The sequence below is a fragment of the Oncorhynchus keta genome, chromosome 28 (genome assembly GCF_023373465.1).
Source record: "Oncorhynchus keta strain PuntledgeMale-10-30-2019 chromosome 28, Oket_V2, whole genome shotgun sequence".
NCBI classification, from domain to species: Eukaryota; Metazoa; Chordata; class Actinopteri; order Salmoniformes; family Salmonidae; genus Oncorhynchus; species Oncorhynchus keta.
This window is the reverse complement of record NC_068448.1, coordinates 63,230,808-63,244,076: the sequence shown is the minus strand read 5'-3', so window position 1 is coordinate 63,244,076 and position 13,269 is coordinate 63,230,808. Positions and strand designations below refer to the sequence as shown.

At 46.0% G+C, this 13,269-nt stretch overlaps 1 protein-coding gene across 1 annotated transcript in view; it reads right to left on the bottom strand.

Moving 5' to 3' along the window:
- Positions 1-11,760, bottom strand: part of ctnnd2a (catenin (cadherin-associated protein), delta 2a) — a 389,747-nt gene extending 377,987 nt beyond the window's left edge. Inside the window, exon 1 of the mRNA XM_052483548.1 lies at positions 11,500-11,760. The gene's annotated coding sequence lies outside the window, so the exon portion shown is untranslated. The remainder of the gene's footprint in view (positions 1-11,499) is intronic.
- Between the last annotated feature and the right edge of the window lie 1,509 nt (positions 11,761-13,269).

Here is a 13,269-nt window from a genome sequence, read left to right as displayed (position 1 = left end):
ACAGCACTTACAGTTGACCGGGGCAGCACTAGCAGGACAGAAATTCGACAAACTGACTTATTGGAAAGGTGCCATTCTATGACGGTGCCACATTGAAAGTCAATGAGATATTCAGTAAGGCCATTTTTCTACCTATGTTTGTCTATGGCGATTGAATGGATGTGTGCTCGATTTTATACACCTGTCAGCAACGGATGTGGCTGAAATAGCCGAATCCACTCATTTCAAGGGCTGTCCATATACTTATGTATATAGCTGTAAATACTATGCTGTGGAGTTTATAGCTTTACACTCCAGGGGCGTTTAGGATGAGCAGAACTTTGTGTGTGTGCATGAGTGTGTATATCTGTGTGTGTGTGTATGTGTATGTGTATGTGTGTGTGTGTGTGTGTGTGTGTGTGTGTGTGTGTGTGTGTGTGTGTGTGTGTGTGTGTGTGTGTGTGTGTGTGTGTGTGTGTGTGTGTGTGTGTGTGTGTGTGTGTGTGTGTGTGTGTGTGTGTGTGTGTGTGTGTGTGTGTGCGCGTGCATGCGTGTGCATGCTTGCGTTACTGTTACAGCACGGAGTATTAGAATGTGTCTCGTTTCATCTCCATTCTGGCTCCAGAATCCAATAGAGTCAGAGATACAGGGCTGTAGCCACTATACTGACAGGTTGGACAGAGATACAGGGCTATAGCCACTATACTGACAGGTTGGACAGAGATACAGGGCTGTAGCCACTATACTGACAGGTTGGACAGAGATACAGGGCTGTAGCCACTATACTGACAGGTTGGACAGAGATACAGGGCTGTAGCCACTATACTGACAGGTTGGACAGAGATACAGGGCTGTAGCCACTATACTGACAGGTTGGACAGAGATACAGGGCTGTAGCCACTATACTGACAGGTTGGACAGAGATACAGGGCTGTAGCCACTATACTGACAGGTTGGACAGAGATACAGGGCTGTAGCCACTATACTGACAGGTTGGACAGAGATACAGGGCTGTAGCTACTATACTATACTGACAGGTTGGACAGAGATACAGGGCTGTAGCCACTATACTGACAGGTTGGACAGAGATACAGGGCTGTAGCCACTATACTGACAGGTTGGACAGAGATACAGGGCTGTAGCCACTATACTGACAGGTTGGACAGAGATACAGGGCTGTAGCCACTATACTGACAGGTTGGACAGAGATACAGGGCTGTAGCCACTATACTGACAGGTTGGACAGAGATACAGGGCTGTAGCCACTATACTGACAGGTTGGACAGAGATACAGGGCTGTAGCCACTATACTGACAGGTTGGACAGAGCCACTACTGACAGGGCTGTAGCCACTATACTGACAGGTTGGACAGAGATACAGGGCTGTAGCCACTATACTGACAGGTTGGACAGAGATACAGGGCTGTAGCCACTATACTGACAGGTTGGACAGCCACTATACTGACTATACTGACAGGTTGGACAGAGATACAGGGCTGTAGCCACTATACTGACAGGTTGGACAGAGATACAGGGCTGTAGCCACTATACTGACAGGTTGGACAGAGATACAGGGCTGTAGCCACTATACTGACAGGTTGGACAGAGATACAGGGCTGTAGCCACTATACTGACAGGTTGGACAGAGATACAGGGCTATAGCCACTATACTGACAGGTTGGACAGAGATACAGGGCTGTAGCCACTATACTGACAGGTTGACAGAGATACAGGGCTGTAGCCACTATACTGACAGGTTGGACAGAGATACAGGGCTGTAGCCACTATACTGACAGGTTGGACAGAGATACAGGGCTATAGCCACTATACTGCTTGGACAGAGATAGCCACTATACTGACAGGTTGGACAGAGATACAGGGCTGTAGCCACTATACTGACAGGTTGGACAGAGATACAGGGCTGTAGCCACTATACTGACAGGTTGGACAGAGATACAGGGCTGTAGCCACTATACTGACAGGTTGGAGATACAGGGCTGTAGCCACTATACTGACAGGTTGGACAGAGATACAGGGCTAGCCACTATACTGACAGGTTGGACAGAGATACAGGGCTGTAGCCACTATACTGACAGGTTGGACAGAGATACAGGGCTGTAGCCACTATACTGACAGGTTGGACAGAGATACAGGGCTGTAGCCACTATACAGGTTGGACAGGATACATGGCTACACTGAGATACAGGATACAGCTGTAGCCACTATACTGACAGGTTGGACAGAGATACAGGGCTGTAGCCACTATACTGACAGGTGACAGGTTGGACAGAGATACAGGATACAGGGCTGTACTATACTGACAGGTTGGACAGAGATACAGGGCTAGCTGACAGGTTGGACAGAGATACAGGGCTGTAGCCACTATACTGACAGGTTGGACAGAGATACAGGGCTGTAGCCACTATACTGACAGGTTGGACAGAGATACAGGGCTGTAGCCACTATACTGACAGGTTGGACAGAGATACAGGGCTCTAGCCACTATACTGACAGGTTGGACAGAGATACAGGGCTGTAGCCACTATACTGACAGGTTGGACAGAGATACAGGGCTGTAGCCACTATACTGACAGGTTGGACAGAGATACAGGGCTATAGTCACTATACTGACAGGTTGGACAGAGATACAGGGCTGCCACTAGCCACTATAGCTGACAGGTTGGACAGAGATACAGGGCTGACAGGTTGGAGCCACTATACTGACAGGTTGGACAGAGATACAGGGCTGTAGCCACTATACTGACAGGTTGGACAGAGATACAGGGCTGTAGCCACTATACTGACAGGTTGGACAGAGATACAGGGCTGTAGCCTATACTGACAGGTTGGACAGAGATACAGGGCTGTAGCACTATACTGACAGGTTGGACAGAGATACAGGGCTGTAGCCACTATACTGACAGGTTGGAGATACAGGCTATAGACTACTGACAGGTTGGACAGAGATACAGGCTGTAGCCACTATACTGACAGGTTGGACAGAGATACAGGGCTGTAGCCACTATACTGACAGGTTGGACAGAGATACAGGGCTGTAGGGCTGTAGCCACTATACTGACAGGTTGGACAGAGATACAGGGCTGTAGCCACTATACTGACAGGTTGGACAGAGATACAGGGCTATACTGACAGGTTGGAGCCACCACTATACTGACAGGTTGGACAGAGATACAGGGCTGTAGCCACTATACTGACAGGTTGGACAGAGATACAGGGCTGTAGCCACTATACTGACAGGTTGGACAGAGATACAGGGCTGTAGATATACTGACAGGTTGCAGAGATACAGGGCTAGCCACTATACTGACAGGTTAGACAGAGATACAGGGCTGTAGCCACTATACCACTGACAGGTTGGACAGAGATACAGGGCTGTAGTCACTGTACTGACAGGTTGGACAGAGATACATAGCCACTACTGACAGGTTGGACAGAGATACAGGGCTGTAGCCACTATACTGACAGGTTGGACAGAGATACAGGGCTGTAGCCACTATACTGACAGGTTGGACAGAGATACAGGGCTGTAGCCACTATACTGACAGGTTGGACAGAGATACAGGGCTGTAGCCACTATACTGACAGGTTAGACAGAGATACATGGCTATAGTCACTGTACTGACAGGTTGGACAGAGATACAGGGCTGTAGCCACTATACTGACAGGTTGGACAGAGATACAGGGCTGTAGCCACTATACTGACAGGTTGGACAGAGATACAGGGCTGTAGCCACTATACTGACAGGTTAGACAGTGGCAGCACACACTAGGCCTAATTGGCCCAAACATCAGTGAGAATGGAATAGGATGGACCACGATGCAGCGGTCAACAACACAGCCTAAAGGCCATATACTGTCCAGTAAAGCAACTGAAATAATCATTGGCTATTCAATATGGCTGTGTCTGTCACGCCCTGACCTTAGAGAGCCTTTTTTATTCTCTATTTGGTTAGGTCAGGGTGTGACTTGGGTGGGCAAATCTATGTTTCTATTTCTTTGTTGGCCTCGTATGGTTCCCAATCAGCTGTTTATCATTGTCTCTGATTGGGGATCATACTTAGGTAGCTCTTTTTCCCACCGTCAGTTGTGGGATCTTGATTTTGTTAGTTGCTGTATAGCCTGCAGAACTTTACATTTACATTTAAGTCATTTAGCAGACGCTCTTATCCAGAGCTGGGGTTCATCAAAATAAAGAAAGATATTCGCTTACCACGCTGCACCTTGGTCTCATTCATATAACGGCGGACGTAACAGTATCCATCTCGTTTCGAGGTCTTAATGCACATGGCTGAAAAAGGTGGATGGCCTCTGGCCTTTGGTCACCCCTCAAATACAATCCCATCACCAGGATTGAATAGAAAGGAAATGGTTGATAAACCCGAGAGTGGGAAAAAAATCCTATTCTAACAGGTGTGTATCACAGATGCTACACACTGACACCTGCATACAAGGACAATCAAAACAGGTGCATTCAATATCTTTTCTCACACATGATTTCCCACTTGACCAGTCAAAGGGATAATACCATGGTACTGCTTCTCAGACATAAACACACACACAGCCACAGTCAATACATCTCTTCACTGCTAAAAACATGTCATTATGTTAATATCCACTCAGGCATGTTTATACATGTTGTGTCAGTTTATAAAAGAACAGGCGACTGTAACCAACCACGCGCCAGTCGACTAGCTGTATGGATGTGTATATTTTTTCTGCTGTGGTGCACAGACAGATGATATTGTGTTTAGAGGCCGGACACTTACAATACATCAATGTCATGTGTGTAGACTCTATACAACCATTGAATTATATGATGCTAGAGAGGGAAAAATGCAGACCATATAATTTAGTGCACAGGCAGAAAAATGAACCAGACAAAGCTAGAAGTGTGTGTCCAACATGAGATAACAGCTATTGTCCCTACTCCCTACTCCCTCACCTCATACACACACTCACAGACTATCACACACATACACACACTCGCACTCTCACACACACACTCACACTATCACACATAAACACAATCTCACACATACACACTCTGATACACACACTCTCAAACTCACATCCCGTCCACCTCCTCACCCCTACGTGAGGGATAACTCTGGGATAGATTATTCACAACTGGGGAAATCATGATGATCGTTGCGCAACAGGCATGGCTTCACTTTGATGCTCAATTAGCCTTGGGAGACCTGGCTAGCCCAACCAATTACCAATTTGCTGCGTCGGGGAGCGCGACAGGAAGGCACAAACAGTGTGCATGTGGTGCGGTCACCACAGACGTATCACTATCACTGGGCCTTTGCTTGTATGCTAATGTTCCTTTCATTTGGTTAAAAAGACACCATTGGAATAATTGATGATAAATATAGCACTGTACATCATGTTGTGATTTCTCCCCCTTTCTCTCTTTCATTCTCTCACAATTTTACTTTGCCTTTCTGTGTCTCCCTCTCTCTCTCAAGCATCAACTCTATCACGGTCTCTCAGTTTTTCTCTTTGTCTCTCGCTGCCTCCCTCTACCCCTCTCCCTCTATATCTCTTCCTCCAGGATGGAGGGATATGTGAGGGAGGAGGAAAAGACGGAGACCCATCGCAGAGTGGCTCATTAGGAGACAGAAAGAGGGAATACTGTCTAGCTGGCTACTGGCTACATCCCAAATATTTCTCAACAGCACCCTGCTCTCAGCTCTCCTTTCCTTGTACCCACTCTTTGTTTCCTCTCCTTTTTTCCTTTCCCTGGTCCTTAGTCTCCTTTCTTAGGACCTTTCCAATTATCTTGTCCTTGTTCTTGCTAAGGTTGTGTGTCATTAATAAATTCATCCTCCTGGCATTCCCTTACAGGCTGCCTGCCTTCTATTGTTGTTTTGCATGAGACTATTCTCACCACAGCCCAGGTCTACAACACCATACCCCCTGGACCACCAGGTCTACAACACCATACCTCCTGGACCACCAGGTCTACAACACCATACCCCCTGGACCACCAGGTCTACAACACCATACCCCCTGGACCACCAGGTCTACAACACCATACCCCCTGGACCACCAGGTCTACAACACCATACCTCCTGGACCACCAGGTCTACAACACCATACCCCCTGGACCACCAGGTCTACAACACCATACCCCCTGGACCACCAGGTCTACAACACCATACCTCCTGGACCACCAGGTCTACAACACCATACCTCCTGGACCACCAGGTCTACAACACCATACCCCCTGGACCACCAGGTCTACAACACCATACCCCCTGGACCACCAGGTCTACAACACCATACCCCCTGGACCACCAGGTCTACAACACCATACCCCCTGGACCACCAGGTCTACAACACCATACCTCCTGGACCACCAGGTCTACAACACCATACCCCTGGACCACCAGGTCTACAACACCATACCCCCTGGACCACCAGGTCTACAACACCATACCCCTGGACCACCAGGTCTACAACATCATACCTCCTGGACCACCAGGTCTACAACACCATACCCCTGGACCACCAGGTCTACAACACCATACCCCTGGACCACCAGGTCTACAACACCATACCCCTGGACCACCAGGTCTACAACACCATACCCCTCTACAACACCATACCCCTGGACCACCAGGTCTACAACACCATACCCCTGGACCACCAGGTCTACAACACCATACCTCCTGGACCACCAGGTCTACAACACCATACCTCCTGGACCACCAGGTCTACAACACCATACCCCTGGACCACCAGGTCTACAACACCATACCCCTGGACCACCAGGTCTACAACACCATACCCCCTGGACCACCAGGTCTACAACACCATGCCCCCTGGACCACCAGGTCTACAACACCATACCTCCTGGACCACCAGGTCTACAACACCATACCTCCTGGACCACCAGGTCTACAACACCATACCCCCTGGACCACCAGGTCTACAACACCATACCCCCTGGACCACCAGGTCTACAACACCATACCCCCTGGGCCACCAGGTCTACAACACCATACCTCATGGACCACCAGGTCTACAACACCATACCTCATGGATCATCAGAGTAAGCCTATAGACAAGCACAGGAGTATGACAGAGCTGATGTACAGCACCACAGGAGTACCCATCCCCCACTGGACCACCAGGTCTACAACACCATATGACACCACCATGGATCCTGGACCACCAGGTCTACAACACCATACCCCTGGACCACCAGGTCTACAACACCATACCTCCATCACAGTAAGCCTATAGACAAGCACAGGAGTATGACAGAGCTGATGTACAGCACCATACCCCCTGGACCACCAGGTCTACAACACCATACCTCATGGATCATCACAGTAAGCCTATAGACAAGCACAGGAGTATGACAGAGCTGATGTACAGCACCATACCCCCTGGACCACCAGGTCTACAACACCATACCTCATGGATCATCACAGTAAGCCTATAGACAAGCACAGGAGTATGACAGAGCTGATGTACAGCACCATACCCCCTGGACCACCAGGTCTACAACACCATACCTCATGGATCATCACAGTAAGCCTATAGACAAGCACAGGAGTATGACAGAGCTGATGTACAGCACCATACCCCCTGGACCACCAGGTCTACAACACCATACCTCATGGATCATCACAGTAAGCCTATAGACAAGCACAGGAGTATGACAGAGCTGATGTACAGCACCATACCCCCTGGACCACCAGGTCTACAACACCATACCTCATGGATCATCACAGTAAGCCTATAGACAAGCACAGGAGTATGACAGAGCTGATGTACAGCACCATACCCCCTGGACCACCAGGTCTACAACACCATACCTCATGGATCATCACAGTAAGCCTATAGACAAGCACAGGAGTATGACAGAGCTGATGTACAGCACCAGTCAAAAGTTTGGACACACATACTTATTAAAGTATTTTTCTTTATTTTTACTATTTTCTACATTGTAGAATAATAGTGAACACATCAAAACTACAAAAGAACACAAATGGAATCATGTAGTAACCAAAAAAGTGTAATCTGATGCAGCGCTCCATCACTCTCCTTCTTGGTCAAATAGCCCTTACACAGCCTGTAAGTGTGTTGGGTCATTATCCTGTTGAAAAACAAATTACAGTCCCACTAAGTGCAAACCAGATGGGATGGTGTATCACTGCAGAATGCTGCGGTAGCCATGCTGGTTAAGTGTGCCTTGAATTATAAATAAATCACAGACGGTGTCACCAGCAAAGCATCACCACACCATCACACCTCCTCCTCCATGCTTCATGGTGGGAACCACACACGCAGAGATCATCCGTTCACCTACTCTGCATATCACAAAGACATGGCGGTTGGACTCATCAGACCAAAGGACAGATTTCCAATGGTCTAAAGTCCATTGCTCGTGTTTCTTGGCCTAAGCAAGTCTCTTATTATTATTGGTGTCCTTCAGTAGTGGTTTCTTTGCAGCAATTTGACCATGAAGGCCTGATTCATGCAGTCTCCTCTGAACAGCAAATGTTGAGATGTGTCTGTTACTTGAAATCTGAGGTGCAGTTAACTCTAATGAACTTATTCTCTGCAGGATAACTCTGGGTCGTCCTTTCCTGTGGAGGCCCTCATGAGAGCCAGTTTCATCATAGCGCTTGATGGTTTTTGCGACTGCACTTAAAGAAACTTTCAAAGTTCTTGACATTTTCCAGATTGACTGACCTTCATGTCTTAAAGTAATCATGGACTGTCATTTATCTTTGCTTATTTGAGCTGCTCTTGCCATAATATGGACTTGGTCTTTTACCAAATAGAGCTATCTTCTGTATACAACCCCTACCTTGTCACAACACAACTGATTGACTCAAACGCATTAAGAAGGAAAGAAATTACACAAATTAACTTTTAAGGCACACCTGTTAATTGAAATGCATTCCAGGTGACTATCTCATGAAACTGGTTGAGATAATGTCAAGAGTGTGCAAAGCTGCCATAAAGGAAACGGGTGGATACTTTGAAAAATCTCAAATATATAATAAATGTTGATTTGTTTAACACTTCTTTGTTTACTACATGATTCAATTTGTGTTATTTCATAGTTTTGATGTCTTCACTATAATGTAGAAAATACTAAAAATAAAGAAAAACCCTTGAATGAGTAGGTGTGTCCAAACGTTTGACTGGTACTGTATATATACAGAGGAAGTGGGAGGAACAACAGTGAGTTTAATCAGAGCGGAAGAGGTGAAGCGAGAGGATTTACTCCGCCCAAAATCTGTCCGTGTGTGATAAGCCCTTTCTTCTATGTAGGTCTATGAGAAAGTGTGGAATTATGTGAAGCTTATTTGATCGAATAGAACTGTTATAATGTTAATGGCTGTTACAAATGTAATGATATAAGTGGATGTACATGGCATTCCAGTAACTTTGAGAAAAACGACTTAGTTGTGCCTGTTGTTCACACGTGTATCTGCCCTCTCATTGGCTAGAATGATTCCACCTGATCTGGCCTCCTTCCGCCTGCCTTCCATCATTGAGGACACATATTTCCATTGTTAGAGTGGTCATTCGACTATCTTGTCAATATAATAGATCATATTTGGTTTAATGGCGCATGGCATGTATCTTCATTCTCTACATGGCCAGGGAAATGGAGATAATTGTATAGACATTTAGCAGTAGCATGTTCATGCCTGTATGTCATTATCATTACGCAAGCTCATACTGTATATACATCCTATCATTAATACTAGAGTCGACTGAACTGATATAAATATGGAACAATCAACAAATGTCAAAGGTCATTCATAGATGTGTGGAATGACAGTCTTAAACCACACATAGAAAAGATCATTCAGACTCATATTTAGCCTCTCTATCGCTTCATCGTTTGACATGCACACACACGTGCACACACACTCAAAGAGAACACTAACTCACAGGGAAACGTTCTGGAACAGTGTCAGCATTCTGTCATGTGATGGGTTGCCAATGAACTGGGCCGGCAGATCAATAGACCAACCGACAGGTTCTTCAACACAAAACACCTTCACTCCCGTTGCAGAGAGACAGAAGGGATATATTCACCTCGCTGTACATTCATCTGCTCACATAATGAAGGACAAGGTGCCTCATGCCCACTGCACATAAAGAGGCTAATATTTAGGAAATTACTGGAGTGGATAGCTAGAGGGAGAGAGAGAGACAGAGACAGAGACAGAGAGATTCAGCACCATGGATAGTAGCCTCAACGCTTGCATTTGAAGGGATTGTGTGTGTGTGTGTGTGTGTGTGTGTGTGTGTGTGTGTGTGTGTGTGTGTGTGTGTGTGTGTGTGTGCGTGCGTGCGTGCGTGCGTGCGTGCGTGCGTGCGTGCGTGTGTGTGTGTGTGCGTGCGCGTGTGTGTTTCTGTGCATGCATGCGTGTAAGATGACTCGACATTGAGTTGATGGGATCCCCTTAAGGTTCCTTAAGGAGATTTGTCAATGGTGCCCAATTCGTTATTGATGTTGGTGCCCAAATAATCCACTTACAGAAACTCTATTTTATTTACATTGGTTAAGCAGAAGGGCCTTGATAATAGTGGTGATGATGCTCCTGGGTATGCACTCTGCTCCAACCCAGCTGATCTATGTATAGATGGAAATGCCCTGACAATCTGAAAGCATGCCAAACATCACCCCCACCCTACTTTCTTCTTCCCCCTTCCTCCACCTCTTCTCCATCCCCAAGTCAAAATACTGCGCTGTGCCAAACAGCCGATGCAAAACCCTCCCTCCCGCCACAGCTATCGATTAAACCAAGGCAGTGGTGAGAAACGGAGACCTCTCATTTCTCCCTGCTTTTATCACCACCCCAAACACCATCCATCTCTTTCCTTCTGTTTCTCGCGCCTGTCTTTGCAGGTGCATCGTTCCGTTTTAGATCTACATTCATCTCCAATGGACGCTAGTCTATTTAAGCAGTATTCCATGTAGAACAATATCAAAAGAGTATACAGCTACTGTATGCATGAATTTCTTTTAGTTAACATTTCCATGCTCTCTCTCTCTCTCTCTCTCTCTCTGTTTTCTCTCTCTCTAAATCTCTCACGCGCTGCCGACGGTTAGCTAAATTTGGGTCAGTCGGTGTAGTGAACTCGAGCCAAATCCTCACGCGCAGAACCGCCTAGGGTGAGCGAGCTCAGCTCTGTCAGAATTGAACGGATTTCCCCATCACCACGGTTCCTTCCTAATCATATCTACATGAAGCCTACATAACGGGCTATAAACCTATTATCAAGTTAGCGTTTATGCATATTTCACATAACCGCTTCAACTGCGAACACAATTCTGCAACCGCAAAACGACACGCATCAACAACATGCCGGTTCACATTCGTCCTCTCCCGGGGTAGGCTAGAACACCTATTCTCCCAACCTTCACTATGACAAGGTGGAAGAGTAAGAACATGAGGAGGAGGAAATGAAGCTTAGAATAAACACAGTAAAGCGGGATGACTTTGCACTTACCGAAAAAAAAATCCTGGGTTACGTCAACAACGACACTTATTATCCACGTCTTCCCTTGGCAGCTTTCAATAGTATGCTGTGTGCTCAGAACGGAACCGCTCTCTCACTGTTCCCTGTAGGGGGTCTGGGGGTGGACCGAACATTCGCTGGATGCTTGCCGGGACAGGCATAGGCGGGGAGAGGAGAAAAAGAGGAGGCGGCGAAGCGGTGGTAGGCTACAAAGCAAAAGACTGGAGCGAAGTACTGCTGCGCACTGGAACAAGAGGCAAGAACGCTGGAGAGGCAGGCTCGGCAGCTCCCCCGGTCTGTAGCTAACACACATACTACCCGCACACACGCACCGCAGTATCCAGATTGAGGCTCACGTGTAGAAAGAGTGCCATCTTCAGGTTGAGAGAAGCATCTCTTCTAACGAGAATTAATGGGGAGAAATATATGCGTGATGTTGTGCGTGCGTGCGAGATTACTGGACATTGAGTTGATGGATCGTCTAAAGGTTCCTCAATGAGCTTCAGTGAAATTCGTTATTGATGTTGGTCCCCAAATAATACACTAACAGAAACACATTTTTTTTTTACACTGGTTAAGCAGAAGGGTCTCCCCAGACCCTACTTTCTTCTTCCCCCTCCTCCACCTCCTTCCCCCTCCTCTCCATCCCCAAATCAAAGTACTGTGCCCTCGCCACAGCTATCAATTGAACCAAAACATAGGGGAGAAAGGGAGACTTCTCATTTCTCCCTGCATCTTCAGGTTTGAGAGAAGCATCTCTTCTAACTGGAGTTAATGGTGAGAAATATTAAACATTATTATTGTGTAACATTCAGAAAGCCAAAGTGCATAATGTTTAAGGAGGAAAACATCAATAGTTGACTTGGGGCTTGGTTGAAACAACGGTTTTAGTGACTAAATCATCATACTTTAAAACAAGTTGATAATTTGTTCATGCAGATTGGTGAAAGTCCCACATTGATAAACTTAGACAGGTACAAACACACACAAAGGACTCCCAACACCAGTGGTCAAATAAAATTAAATTGTATTGGTCACATACACATATTTAGCAGATGTTATTGTGGGTGTAGCGAAATGCTTGTGTTCCTTGCTCCAACAGTGGAGTAGTATCTAACAATTCACAACAATACACACAAATCTAAAAGTAAAATAATAGAATTAAGAAATATATCAATATTAGGGCTAGCAATGTCAGAGTGGCATTGACTAAAATACAGCAGAATAGAATACAGTAAAATAGTATATACACATGAAATGAGTAAAGCAGTATGCAAACATTATTAAAGTGACTAGTGTTCCATTATTAATGTGACCAGTGATTCCATGTCTATGTATATAGGGAAGCAGGATGAGTCACCGGGTGGCAATGGGGTAAAGTACTTACACTACCGTTTAAGTTTGGGGTCACTTAGAAATGTCCTTGTTTTTGAAAGAAAAGCAACATTTTTTGTCCATTAAATTGATCAGAAATACAGTGGAGATATTGTTAATTTTGTAAATGACTATTGTAGCTGGAAACGGCTGATTTTTTATGGAATATCTACATAGACGTACAGAGGCCTATTATCAGCAACCATCACTCCTGTGTTCCAATAGCACGTTGTGTTAGCTCATCCAAGTTTATAATTTTAAAAGGCTAATTGATCATTAGAAAACCCTTTTGCAATTATGTTAGCACAGCTGAAAACTTGTGCTGATTAAAGAAGCAACAAAACTGCCAAGAAACTGAAGATCTCGTACAACGCTGTGTACTACTCC